The following is a 15,437-nucleotide window of genomic DNA, read 5'->3' on the forward strand; positions in this document are numbered from 1 at the left end:
TTAAAAACAGCCATAAAGGTAGACGGCTCTTTTCTCCTTAAAGGCAGAACGTATTTTATGCCTATTTATTCATTGATACTATTTGTATATTTGTATTCACTTAAAAAATAATTTATGTAAAGTTTATTTCTCATTCAAATGAGAAAACCTCTTTGACACCTGGAAATAAATGAACTCAACATTTTCATTAACTCCTCCAGAAAGATCTATTTTTTTTCCTGAAGTTTTCAAAGCTAACTTTCTCAAGTGTCCCTCTCCCTGGCTTTCAAAAACTCAGAGATAAAATATATGATACTCTAAAGGTTGCATTATGTGCACTTCACAATGACCTCTTAGAGTTAAAGCTGAGCAGAGGTTCCCTGACCTTTTCTCATGAGATGCGGACAAAAGTCTGGTGGACGCCATTTCCACTTCCTTGCATCTCTTATCTCTCCATCTAGACATTTGAGGGTAGAGTCAGGATTGAACCATCTATGCCCTCCATCTGGGCAGCCTGGGGAAGTTGCCAACTATCTAAGGCTTCTCCTTCTGTTCACACCCTGAGTTCTCTCCACTGAGGCACACACATTCTTGACATCTTACTTTTTTTTTTTTTTAGATCCTCTTTACATGGTCACCTTTATTGTTTTTGTTTTTGCTTTTTTTAACATCTTTATTGGAGTATAATTGCTTTACAATGGTGTGTTAGTTTCTGCTTTATATCAAAGTGAATCATCTATACATATACATATATCCCCATATCTCCTCCCTCTTACGTCTCCCTCCCACCCTCCCTATCCCACCCCTCTAGGTGGTCACAAAGCACCGAGCTGATCTCCCTGTGCTATGCGGCTGCTTCCCACTAGCTATCTATTTTACGCTTGGTAGTGTATATATGTCCATGCCACTCTCTCACTTCGTCCCAGCTTACCCGTCTCCTTCCCCCTCCACGTCCATTCTTTACATCTGCAACTTTATTCCTGTCCTGCCCCTAGGTTCATCAGAACGTTTTTTTTTTAGATTCCATATATATGTGTTAGCATATGGTATTTGTTTTTCTCTTTCTGACTTACTTCACTCTGTATGACAGACTCTAGGTCCATCCACCTCACTACAAATAACTCAATTTTGTTTCTTTTTATGGCTGAGTAATATTCCATTGTATATATATGTGCCACATCTTCTTCATCCATTCATCTGTCAATGAACACTTAGGTTGCTTCCATTGACATCTTACTCTTATTCTCTTTAAAGTTCTCTGCATTTTGACTTGGATATATTTTTCCATTGCCACCTCCTAATTACAGTCTTGTATTTTAAATCCTGAAGTTCCTCAGGTTATTGTTCATGCTCTGGGCACCAGAATACAGATTCCAGAGATCTTATGTCCTGTTTCTTAGCTCTTTCTCATCTTTTTCTCTCCTGAATAACCATATGCCTTTTGCCCTTCTGGTCCAACTTCCAAGGCTTCTGCTTATATCAGAAACCCACTCTGGCACAAGAAAAGGGTAACAGGGGGCTCTCAAGCTTGATGAAAGGCTGCAGAACCAGACCCAAGAGAAAATAGGAGAGGCACACAGCCAGCATTTTCCCAGGAGCTGCCTGCTTGTATGAGGCTGGGGACGGTGGGTACCACTGTGTTTGGTTTGGCGCTGCTGTGGTGGCCTTTCATTGCTGCAGCCAGGACAGCTCATGATGCAAAGCTCCAGGTGAAGTCACCTAGTTTGCTGCCCCTCACTGGCTGCCTGTAAAGTGTGAGGTGGAGTCCTGCTTCCCATCTATCTAAAAAATCCCCCCAAATATATGGTAATTAGATACTGAACAGCCTCAGTAAGAAATCCTCACTATAACGACATGAAAATGGACGTGTACACTTGTCTAAGCATTCCTGCCACATTCTTGCCCGAGGATGAGCCATATGTAATTAATACCATTTCTAACTGTAGTGTTAATACTTTCAGCCCTTAACTGCTCCCTACATCCCATCAGGCCATGAGTTTTGGGTTCCTTTGCTGGTCATTCTAAATATGTTTAAAAAATACAGAATGCACATGTACTGTAGGATCTCTCATTTTAGTAGGGAAAATAAATGGGTAAGTCTATGTGTGAGTAGAGAAGAGAGAAACATTGTTATTTAATATTAAAACCTGTTTATAGCTATGCATTCCTTCTCATAAAAGCAACTATAGCCACATCCGCAGGAACATAAATCTCTAATAGCACCCCTTCTACTTGCAGATATTGGGAGAGAGAGCAAAGGGATAGGGGACCTTCTGATACTCGCCACCACTTCTGCACTGAGACTGAGAGAGATCCAGGTGGGCTATTGTTTAGCAGAGCATTAATGAGACTGAATATATTTGATAATATATATATAGTACATATGAGTCCAAGCCAAATAGAGAAAGATTTGAGGGGAACTCAGGGGGAAGGGACCCTAAAAGCAGAACAAGTTGAAGTCTTTAGGAGAGAGGAAGCTAAGCAACACAATGTATAAAATTCCTCAGTTGTTTGCTAATTAGTAAATCTGCTAATCCCACAGATGCCTTGTGTAGGTGGAAAGGGTGAGTGAAAATGGAGGGGGAAAAGCTGTGAAACATTTAAAACAATACAGTTTACATAAATTAAAAATACACGTGCATGATTCAAAAGTACACATTTTGTAATAACACATGCCAAAAACAAAGATCTGATTTAGAAGGAAGTACACAGAATGATTTACTAACAGGAAAGGGGAGCAGCAGAAATGTTTAGTAAGTAAGAAGAACAGATGGAGAGAGAGGTAGATAGATAGATAGATAGATAGATAGATAGATAGATAGATAGATTGATAGATAGATGATAGATAGATGATCGTAGATAGATAGATGATAGATAGATAGATGATAGATAGATAGATAGATGAGAGATAGATAGATGATCGATAGATAGGCAGACAAAGGTAGATGCATGGATGGATGGATAGATGGATGGACGAATGATGATGATTGGATGAATGGCTGATGGATGGGTAGATGGAGAGATAGATAGGTAGATAGATAGATGATCGATAGATAGGCAGACAAAGGTAGATGCATGGACAGATGGATAGATGGATGGATGAATGATGATGATTGGATGAATGGCTGATGGATGGGTAGATGGAGAGAGAGAGAGAGAGAGAGATAATGGGTAGATGCATAGACGGAAAGACAGGCAGATGGGTGACTTAGCAGGGACCACAGACGATAATGATCCATGAACTAAAGAGTCTAATTACCTCAGCTTTTGCACCTGAGGCTTAAGGAAACAAATTAGTATGTTTGGGATAACAAAGCAATCATCATTTTCTGAAGTAACTGGGAGAAAACTGAGCTAAAAAACAAAGGGGGGCTTCCCTGGTGGCGCAGTGGTTGAGAGTCCGCCTGCCGATGCAGGGGATGCGGGTTTGTGCCCCGGTCCGGGAAGATCCCACATGCCACGGAGCAGCTGGGCCCGTGAGCCATGGCCACTGAGCCTGCGCGTCCGGAGCCTGTGCTCCGCAACGGGAGAGGCCACAGCAGTGAGAGGCCCGCGTACCGCAAAAAAAAAAACCCAAAAAAACCCAAAGGGACAGGGGTGGGATAGGGAGGGTGGGAGGGAGACGTAAGAGGGAGGAGATATGGGGATATATGTATATGTATAGCTGATTCACTTTGTTATAAAGCAGAAACTAACACACCATTGTAAAGCAATTAAACTCCACTAAAGATGTTTAAAAAAAAAAACAAAGGGGACTAAGGAAAAATGATACCCTATTTCCTTCCCTTATCAAATTCTCAGACTGGTTGGGAGGAATGTGGAATTCCCACCACATGTGGGACGAAGTCCCAGAAAATTTTATTTGAATCTTGAAAGACAAATTTCCTCATCTGACATCTGGTTTTCAGTCTGTATGTGTGTGTGAGTTGGGGTATGTAAGTATTTGCATATGCATTGAAGCAAAGCTTGAATGGAACATTTGAAAGTGTTAGGAATGATTATTTCAGGAGGGGGAAGGTGTTGGGGGAAGGGTTCATTTTTATTTTATATCTGTTTTAAAATTCCTGAAGAACATGCATTACTTTTGTAGTAACTTCAAATCTACTCGGGGGATACATTCAGTTCTGGAAAGTATTTCTTCAATTTTGTGGCAGCGTTTGGATGTGGATTTTATTGTATAATGATTTCTCACTGCCTTCACTCTCTGACCAGTAAAGAAAATGAAGAGCAGGGAGGAGACCAACTATTGGCATTTCAGCCGTCTGCCCATGGTGGCTTTCTTTTACAAACCTAGACATTTTATCTCTAAAAAAATAGCCCTAAACTCCTAATTTACCCTTCCCCCCTTTCCCCTTTGGTAACCATAAGTTTGTTTCCTATGTCGGTGGGTCTCTTTCTGTTTCGTAAATGAGTTCATTTTTTTTTTTTTTTTTTTTTTTTAGATTCCACATATAAGTGATATCATATGATATTTGTCTTTCTCTGTCTGGCTTACTTCACTTAGTATGATAATTTCTAGGTCTAATCTTTGGGATTAACATATACACACTCCTATATATAAAATAGATAACCAACAAGGACCTACTGTATAGCACGGGGAACTATACTCAATATTTTGTAATAACCTATAAGGGAAAATAATCTAAAAAAGAAATATATATATATATAACTGAAACGCTGTACCATATACCTGAAATTAACACATTGTAAATCAACTATACTTCAATTAAAAAAAATAGCCCTGTGGTGTTGGATTCTAGCTGTTCAAGGCATTTAATTATTCCTGAAATATACCATTTAATCAAACCACTCAAAATCATAGCATGATTTGAGCTGACACTATTGGGGTAATGAAAGTGTGGTTTTAAAGATCTCTCCCTTCAAAAATTCACAGACACAACCTTCTCCTTGAAAGGCACCAGGGTGAGGAAGCAGATTCTTGTACCCTGTAGCCATTTCTTCACACAGCGTGCTGATCCCGTAAACTCAGTGGCTGGAATCTGTTTTCAGTTTTCACCCTTGCTTCCAGCACTGAACTGAGAGCAGGAGACCTCATGATCCTGTGGGCTGGCCATTCAGGGTTAATAAATGTCTCAATAAAGCAGTACCTCCCTCACTACAGACTAGTACAGACAGTCCTCTCAGACCGTTCCCACGCTCGCTTTCCAGACCACATCCAGGCACGCAGGGCAAAAGCAGCACGAGCCGTCTCCCCGGGCTTCTCCCTCCTACACGTCAGTCAAGAGCCAACGATGCTTGAACGTCACAGACTTTGAGTCACAAAGCAAAACCCTTACCAGCATACGTCAATGATGTTACGTACCACTACTTGGTGTCATTTGATAAATGAATTCTGTGAATGGAAATTTCAGATTTCTCTGAGCAAAGTGTCACTGGCTTTGTGGCTTGTTGTGTGAGCATCTCAGGAACTGAGGAAGTCACATCTGTCCAGCTAGGCGACTGCCTCCTGGAATAATGCCTCTCTGGTTTCAGTCTATTCTCTGTCTTTAGCTCCCAAAATTATCTATTTCATACCTAAAATATTGACTTCGTGCTTACTTATTAGAACACTCTCCCTCCTCAATAGTTATCAAGTGATTTATAGGAAAAGTCACTGTACTACTTTGCTAACAAGTGATCTGAAATTTTGATGGTTTCATGTCAGTGTTGAAAACATTTCATAACAGACCGTAATGATAGAGCACGAGGGGTCCAATACCCAGCATGGCCTTATGTATGCTGAATGACACACAAAGAAAGAGTATAGGGGTGAATTTTTGGCTTGGGGCATAATTTGGACATAGAATTTGTTACTATCTGTTTTAATTGTTTCAGAAGTTTCAGAATTCGTTACTATCTGTTTTAATTGTTTCAGAAGTTTCTGAAGGCAGAGGCAGAATTGGGTGCCAGGTGAGAGCAGAACATGATGTTGGGTCTCATCCCCAGGGAAGCTTGGGGACACAGCTGGTACCCTTGGGATCACTGGTGTTAAGCCCCCTGGGTGTCAAGAGAGCAGACCCAGGAGAGTTTGAGGGTGTCAGGGAGGCTAATAATTTCCTTCTCCCCACATTCCCACCTTGGTCCATGGGGGTGGTCATTTCTGCCTCTCTGTCCTCACTGGAAGTACCAGAGTTGGGGAAGGGGTGAAGAGGTCCCCGTTGTCCTTCTGTCCCCTCTCCAGTTCCTCTCCAGAAGGAGAGAGGTCAACAACCTGGTCAGAGCTGGATTCTCTTTGGCCATATCTGTAGTATAGCAGTGTTACAGACTGCACGTTTGCATCCCCCCCAAATTCATATGTTGAAACCCTAATCTCCAATATGATGGTATTCAGAGGTGGGGTTTTGGGAAGTAATTAGGTAATGAGGGTGGAGCCCCCACGATGAGACCAGTGTCCTTGTACAAAGAGACCTGCAAGAGCTTGCTTCCTTTCTGTCTCCTGACCACATGAGGACACAGCAAGAAGGCGTCATCTACAAGCCAGGAAAAGGGTTCTCTCCAGGAGGTAAATTGGTCCTCACCTTGATCTTGGACTTCCCAGCCCCCAGGACCATGAGAAATCAATGTCCGTTGCTTAAGCCACCCCATCTATGGTATTTTGGTTACAGCAGAGGAATCGTAGTATGTAGGTCAGTCTCCACTCATAGTTCCCTTTGTCAGGATGTTCAATGACTCCCTGCTTTGTGAGTTGAGCACACCAGCTTATATCAGGGCCTTCGGCTCTGTTCTGCCTACCAACTGGTCTAGTGGACTTTAAGTCTGAAATACAGACTCAGGGGCGCAAAGTGTGGTCCAAGAAGCTCCCCTCAGGGCCTCCTCACCCAAGGCTCATCCTACCCCTCATTGTCAACCGGAGGAGACCTGTGTCCTCAGGGGATAAGGAAGGAGGTCGCCAGGCACTGGCTCACACTGATGACCAGAGCTGTATCCCATCTGCCTTGGGATCCTGGTGTGGATCACGCCTGGAGGGGTCACTGGAGCAGAGGAGGAGTGAATGGTAGGATTCGGATGTCAGAGCTCATGTCACACAACTGCCTGTTCAAGCAGGTGGTCCAGGACCTGGAGGTTTGGGGTGCTGACCATCTGTCTGTACATTCCCAGCAGAGACGTGACTAACATCCTACGTATTCTACATCCTGAGGTCAAGAAATACAAGCCCAGGAATGGAACGTTTATTGGTTGACCCAGGAGCCTGAAACTTCACAACAGCCGCTCTTCTTATGAGTAAAACTTGGGGAGTGACATGTGAGCCACGCATGTCCAGCATCTAGCTAGCCAGCCCTGTCTTTTTCCCATGGCTTCTGGGTTCCAAAGGCAGCAAGAGAAGACAAACCATCATGGACACTTTTCAAGCTGCTACTTATGTCATACTTGCTTGTGACCCATTGGCTAAAACAAGCTGCATGAGTAAAGGGAGAGAGAAATAGACTCTATCTCTTAATGAGGAGGGGCTGCAAAACTTTGCAACCATATTTTTTTATTTTTTCATTGAAATATAGTTGACATACAATTTTATGTTAGTTTCAGGTGTACTACATAATGATTTGATATTTGCATACATTACATTACGAAATGGTCACCACAAAAAGTCTAGTAACCATCTGTCCCCATACAAAGTTATTACAATATTATTGACCATATTTCTTTTTCTTTTCTTTTTTTTTTTTTTTTTTTTTTTGCGGTACGCGGACTTCTCTCTGCTGTGGCCTCTCCTGTTGCGGAGCAGAGGCTCTGGATGTGCAGGCTCAGCGGCCATGGCTCACGGGCCCAGCCGCTCCACGGCATGTGGGATCTTCCCGGACCGGGGCACGAACCTGCATCCCCTGCATCGGCAGGCAGACTCTCAACCACTGTGCCACCAGGGAAGCCCTGTTGACCATATTTCTTATGCTGTATGTTACATCCCTGTGACTTATTTATTATATAACTGGGGGTTTCTACTTCTTAATCCCCTTCACCTATTTCACTCCTACCACCAACCCTCCCTTCTGGCAACCACCTGTTTGTTCTGTCTTTGAGTCTGTTTTCATTTCATTTTGTTTTGTTTTTTAGATTCCACGTACAGGTGAGATCTTGCAGTATTTGCCTTTTTCTGACTTGTTTCACTTAGCATAACACCCTCTAGATCCATCCATGTTGTTGCAAATGGCAAAATTTCATTTTTTCATGGCCAAGTAATATTTCATTGTATATATATCATGTCTTCTTTATCCATTCTTCTGTCAATAGACATTTAGGTTGCTTCCATATATTGGCTATTGTAAATAGTGGAAATAGACATTATAACTCAAATTAGAGTTTTTTCTTCCAGTAAATACCCAGAAGTGAACTAGCTGGATCACACAGGAGTTCTATTTTTAGTTTTTGAGGCAATTCCATACTGTTTCCCATAGTGGCTGCATCAATTTACAAACCCACCAAGAGTGCACGAGGGTTCCCTTTCCTCCACATTCTCATCAACATTTGTTATTTGTTGTCTTTGTGATAACAGCCATTTTGACAGGTGTGAGGTGGTATCTCATTGTGGTTTTAATTTGCATTTTCCTGATGACTAGTGATGTTGAACATCTTTTCATGTGTCTGTTGGCCATCTGCATGTCTTCTTTGGAAAAATGTCTATTCAGATCCTCTGCCCCTTTTTAAATCAGGTTGTTTGTTTTTTTGATGTTGAGTTGTATGAGTTTTTTGTATATTTTGGATATCAACCTTTTATCAGGTATATCATTTGAAAATATCTTCTCTCATTCAGTAGGCTGCCTTTTCATTTTGTTGATAGTTTCTTTCACTGTGCAAAAGCTCTTTAGTTTGCTGTAGTTCCCTTCGTTTTTTGGGGTTTTTAAAAATTTTTATTGGAGTATAGTTGCCTTACAATGTTGTGTTAGTTTCTGCTGTACAGCAAAGTGAATCAGCTATATGTATACATATATCCCCTCTTTTTTGGATTTCCTTCCTATTTAGGTCACTGCAGAGCATTGAGTTCCTTGTCCTATACAGTAGGTTCTCATTAGTTAGCTATTTTATACATAGTATCAATAGTGTATATATGTCAGTCCCAATTCCCAATTCATGCCATCCACCCCCCCCCCCCCACCATTCTCCCTTTGGTATCCATACATTTGTTCTCTACATCTGTGTCTCTATTTCTGCTTTGCAAGTAAGTTCATCTGTACCATTTTTCTAGATTCCACATATAAGTGATGTTATACGATATTTGCTTTTCTCTTTCTGACTTACTTCACTCTGTATGACATATTTTTGTTTTAGTTTCCCTTGTCTAAGGAGACAGATCAAGAAAGAAGTATTGCTTAGATCAAGGTAAAAGAGTGCACTGCCTCTGTTTTCTTCTAGGAGTTTTATGGTTTCCGGTCTTACATTTAGGTCTTTAATATATCTTGAGTTTATTTTTGTATATGGTGTGAGAAAGTAGTCCAGTTTGACTCCTTTGCATGTAGCTGTCCAATTTTCCCAACACCATTTATTGAAGAGGCTGTCATTTCCCCATTGTATATTCTTGCCTTCTTTGTCATAAATTAATTGTCCACATAAATATAGGTTCATTTCTTGGCTCTCTATTTGATTTCATTTATCTATATATTTGTTTTTGTGCCAGTGCCATACTGTTTTGATTACTGTAGATTTGCAGTATAGTTTGAAAGCAAGGAGAGTGATACCTCCAGTTTTGTTCTTATTTCTCAAAATTGTTTTGGCTATTTGGGGTCCATTATGTTTCCATACAAATTTTAGAATTTTTTCCCTAGCTCTGTGAAAAATGTCATTGGTATTTTGTTAGGCATTTCATTGAATCTGAAGACTGTCATCAGTAACATGGCCATTTTAACAATACAGATTCTTCCAATCCATGAGCACAATATATCTTTTCATTTGTTTGAGTCATCTTCAATTTCTTTTACCGATATCTTTTAGTTTTCCAGGTACAAGTCTTTGACTTCCTTGGTATTTTATTCTTATTCCTAGGTATTTTATTCTTTTCAGTGCAATTATAAATAGGATTGCTTTCTTAATTTCTTTTTCTGATAGTTCATCGTTAGTGTATAAAAACACAACAGATTTCTGCATATTAATTTTGTATACTGTAACTTTACTGAATTCATTTATTAGTTCTAATTCATTTGGGTGGCATCTGTGGTGGATTTTTTATATACAGTATATCATGCCATCTGCAAACATAACATTTTAACTCTTCCTTTCCAATTTGGATTCCTTTTATTTCTTTTCCTTGTTGGACTGCTGTGGCTAGGACTTCCAATACTATGTTGAGTAAAATTGAAAAGAATGGACATCCTTATCTTGTTCCTGATCTTAAAGGAAATGTTTTCAGTTTTTCATAATTGAGTATGATGTTGGCTGTAGGTCTGTCATATATGGCCTTTATTATGTTGAGGTATATTCCCTCTATCCTCACTTTGTTGAAAGTTTTTGTCATAAATGGATGTTGAATTTTGTCAAAAGATTTTTCTGCATCTATTGAGATGATCATTTGATTTTTATTCTTCAATTTGTTAATGTGGTATACCACATTGATTGATTTGTGGATGTTGAGTCATTCTTGATCTCTAGGATAAATCCCGATTAATCATGTTGTATGATCCTTTTAATGTATTGTCAAATTCAGTTTGCTAATATTTTCTTGAGGATTTTTGCCTCTACATTCATCAGTAATATTGGCCTGTCATTTTCTTTTTTAAAAAAATAAATTTATTTATTTTATTTTTGGCTGCATTGTGTCTTCGTTGCTGCACGCGGGCTTTCTCTAGTTGTGGTGAGCAGGGGCTACTCTTCATTGCAGTGCATGGGTTTCTCATTGCTGTGGCTTTTTTTCTTGTGGAGCACAGACTCTAGATGCACAGACTTCAGTAGTTGTGACTTGTGGGTTCTAGAACACAGGCTCAGTAGTTGTGGCACATGGGCTTAGTTGCTCCATGGCATGTGGGATCTTCCTGGACCAGGGCTCGAACCTGTGTCCCCTGCATTGGCAGGCGGATTCTTAACCACTGCACCACCAGGGAAGCCCCTGTCATTTTCTTTTTTTGTGGAGTCTCTGGTTTTTGTATCAGGGTGAGAGGAGCCTTGTAGAATGAGTTCAGAAGTGTTCCTTCCTCTGCAATTTTTTGGAATGGTTTGAGGAGAGGTGTTAAGTCTCCTCTAAATATTTAGTAGAATTCACCCATGAAGACATCTGGTCCTGGATTTTTGTTTATTGGAAGTTTTAAAATTACTAATACAATTTCATTACTGGTAATTGTTCTGTACATATTTTCTATTTCCTCCTGGTTCAGTTTTGAGAGGTTGTATATTTCATACTTTTCACATTTCTAGTTGCGACCTTTCCTTTTTCACTTAGAGAAGTCCCTTTAAGATGCCTTGTAAAGCTGGTTTGGTGATGTTCAACTCTTAGCTTTTGCTTGTCTGTAAAACTTTTGATCTCTCCATCAAATCTGAATGATAGCTTTTCCAAGTAGAACGCTCTTGTTTGTAGGTCTTTTTCCTTTCATCACGTTGAACATCTCATGCCACTCCACCTGGCCTGCAGAATTTCTGCTGAAAAGGCAGCTGATAGTCTTAAGGGAGCTCCTTTGTCCTTAGCTAGTTATTTTTCTCTTACTGCTTTCAAGATTCTCCCTTTATCTTTAATTCTTGCCATTTTAATTATAATGTATCTTGGGGTGGGCCTCTTTGGGTTCATTTTGTTTGGAATTCTCTGTCTTTCCTAGAACTGGATGTCTGTTTCCTTCCCCAGGTTAGGGAGATTTTCAGCTAATATTTTTTCAAATAAATTCTCTGCCCGCTTTTCTCTCTCTTCTCCTTCGGGAACCCCTATACTGTGAATGTTGTTGTGTTTGCTATTGTCCCAAATGTCTCTTAAAATATCCTCATTTTTAAAAACTCTTTTTTCTTATTTCTGTTCAGCTTGGGTGATTTCCCCTACTCTGTCTTCCAGTTCACTGATCTGTTCCTCTGTATGCTTAATCTGTTATTGATTGCTTCTAATGTATTTTTTAATTTCACTAATTGTAGTCTTCAGCTCTGTTTTGTTCTTTTTTATATTTTACGACTCTGTTGAAATTCTCACTGTGTTCATCCATTCTTCTTCCAAGTTCTTTGAGCATCATTTTGATAATTCCCTTGAATTCTTTATCAGGTAGATTGCCTATCTCCACTCTGTTCAGACCTTTTTCTAAGGTTTTGTCTTATTCCTTCATTGGGAACATATTCCTCTGTCTCCTTATTTGCCTAATTCTCTTTGTTTATTTCTATGTATTAGGTAGGTTGGTTATGTTTCCCAATCTTGGAAAAGTGGCCTTATGTAGGACATGTCCTATGGTGCCCAACAGCACACTTCCTTCTGATCAGCAGAGATATAGGCTCTAGGCGTGCCCCCTGTGTGGGCTGCATGGGCCTTCTGTTGTGGGGAGTCCAACTACTGTGAGTGTTCTGGTACACTGGGCTGGCCCCTGGCCAGGTTGGCTGCCAAGTTCTGCCTCATGTGGTAGCTTCTGGCCCACTGGTGGGTGAAACCAGGTCCAAGCATGTCTGATTGTGCAGCCTGGGGGTGCTCAGGGCTGATGCCAGCCTGCTGGTGGGTGTCTGCTGCATGGTCCAGGGGTTCCAGGACTGGTGCCAGCCCACTGATGGATAGGTAAGCCCCTGGTCCTAGTAGGCTAGAGAGAGGATTTCAAAATGGTGTTTGCCAGCACCAGTGTCATCATAGAAGAACAAGTACCCAAAAACGGTTGTTGCAGGCATCTATGTCCCCAGGAGGAGTCCGAGTTGCCCCCTGCCTCTCTGGGACACTCTCTAAGATCAGCAAGTGGGTCTGACCCAGGCTCCTTTCAAACTACTGCCTCTGCGCTGGGACTAGGAGTATGTGAGGCTTTGTGCATGCCCTTTAAGTATAGAGTTGCTATTTCCTATAGAATGAAGTCTCTATTTCCTACAGCCCTCCAGCTCTCCTGTTCTCAAGCTCTGCTGGCCTTCAAAGCCAGATGTTGTGAAGGCTCACCTTCCCCGTGCAGGACCCACAGGCTGGGGAGCCTGATGTGGGGCTCAACCCCTCAATCCTTGGGGAGCACCTCTGCAATTGTAATTACCGTCCTATTTGTGGTCGCCTACCTGGTGGTATGGGTCTTGACTAGACTGTGTCTCTTCCCCTCCTGCTCCTCTCACTGTGATTCCTTTTTTAGATCTTCAGCTGTGGAAACTCTTTTCTGCTGGTCTTCAGGCTGTTCTCGTAGATAGTTGCCCCCTAAGTTGTTGTAATTTTGGTGTACTCACAGGAGGAGGTGAGCTCAGGGTCTCCCTGCTCTGCCATCTTGGTCCTACCTCCTCAGCCATAGTTTTTTCAATCAACTAGGGTCGTAAAAGCAAAATATTCCAAAAAGACCTCCTAGAATATTTACAGAGCCCTGAAAACACTTTCTTGGACCCTTGTAATGAGTAGCCCATGTGAGGGTGAACTTCTGAGCTGAAAGAGAATGAGCACATTTTGCTGATGCTCCTGTGATGCTGGGATTTACAATCAAATAATAAGGATTAAATCGTATGTACACTCAGGTGTTACAATGTGGTTGTTTGCCAAGTGATATTAGGAAATACAAGGCACGAGAAAAGGTCTTTCATTTCTGGCTATTGCCAACGCGTTCTGGTCTCCACTGCTAGATGCTTGGTGTCAGTACAGGACAGCATCCAGCTGGGAAGATTACAGTGGTCCAAGCATCCCTGCCTGAGTTCAGGGTCACCAGGAATCTTCCAGGGACACGTGGGGAGGAAGGTCCCCAAATATAGTAAGAGATCGGACAATTCAGATTGCGATGACTCACTGCTAAGTAATCTATAATGTTAAAGGGAGAGACTTTGCAGTTCTAAGGAAGGCGTGGGTGAGTCCTGGGAGCAAACTACGGCTTTTGTGTCACACAGAAGGTTTGCATCTTTCTCAAGGGCAGGTCAGGAGAGCAACAACTGGATCACTCCTCTGGCCAAAGAAGTAAAAAAAGGTCTACAATCATTTCTGAAGTTAATGGATATTTTTGTGTGTTTGTGTGGCTTAAACAACATTTACTTCTCCCAGTTCTGAAGGCTGAGATGTGCAAGATCAAGGTGGCAGCAGATTTAGTATCTGGTGAGAGCTCCCCTCCTGGTTCATAGATCGTTGATAGATTTTTATTATGCTTTCTCCCATGGGAGAAAAAGCCCAAACCTCAGCGCTGCTTACACAAGAAAGCCATTGATGCTGGTCCAGGGTGGTGGTCTGGGCACCAACTTTGCCTGAAGCAGACGTTAAGGAAACGTTTCGTGTCCACCTGGGACAACATCGCCACACCCCAGCCACTGGTCTAGCTTAGATGGGGGTGGAGTCAGGAAGAACTGTAGTATGTGTTATTTATTTAGTTAATAAGTTTACTGTAGAAGTAAAGTTTGAGTGATGTTAAAAAGCCTCCTTGCCAGTTTCTGGGAAATAATCTGGAACCAGTACTTTGGGGAACAAACACGCAGATGCAAACTGGTAGATTTGGGGTTCAGAAGGAACGTGTTCTGAGTCCATAGTCTGCTTGACGACGCCCCCTCTGTGCAATAACCATGGCAACAGGTGGGCTGGGCAAGCAGGCTGGCTGTTCAGAGTGATCTGCATGAGAATGTCTGCCTTAGCAAAGTCCTTCAAACCTGTCTACCAAGCAGGAAAGTCCAGCAGGGTAAGGAAGGGCTGGAACTGGGGGGACCTCATGATGTGCTGAAGCATTGGAAAAAGAAGAAAACAAACACAGGGCACATGAATAAGCAAAGCTTCCACTGTGAGCAGTGGAGGCTCAGTCCCCCTGGGAAACTGCACCCAACTCACCTTTGAGGGCAAGGGGTCTGGCTATTGGACCACCACCTTCCACCCATCCTTGCTTTAGGGCTGTTTCAGGGTGTTAATCCCATGGCATTCTGGTCTGCCTCGTCCCCTGGCTGGACATGTTTCTGGCCAGTGAACAAATAGCATGTTGTAGCAGCGTCCCATGTCACCTGATACTCAAGACATGCAACTACAAATCACACTGCTGATGAAACCCAAAGCCTTTTAGTGCATCATCTTTGACTATTAAGAAATGAGGACTGAGGATATTTATCTGTTGTTTCCCATGCTGTGATGCCTGAACAGCACAAAAGTGAGAGAGTTCATGTCTCTCTCCTAGTTTTCCATTGCTGCTTCTCTCAGTTAATCCTCACCTTCTGCAGTGCACATCATTAGAGGCTTAAACAAGGACACTTACCTTCCTATTTTCCCAAGATACATTGTTCTTTATTGAAAACACAATTATAAATAATATTGGGGCCAAGGTGCTAAGTATGTTGAGTAAATTTTAAAAGGAAAGGAATTATACTCATTTATGCATATGATGTCTTGTGTATAATTGGAAGTTGAAAATATTTCTATGTGAATAAATTAAAAAATTAATCAGTCT

This window comes from Stenella coeruleoalba (assembly GCF_951394435.1).
Source record: "Stenella coeruleoalba genome assembly, chromosome: 6".
Taxonomy (NCBI): domain Eukaryota; kingdom Metazoa; phylum Chordata; class Mammalia; order Artiodactyla; family Delphinidae; genus Stenella; species Stenella coeruleoalba.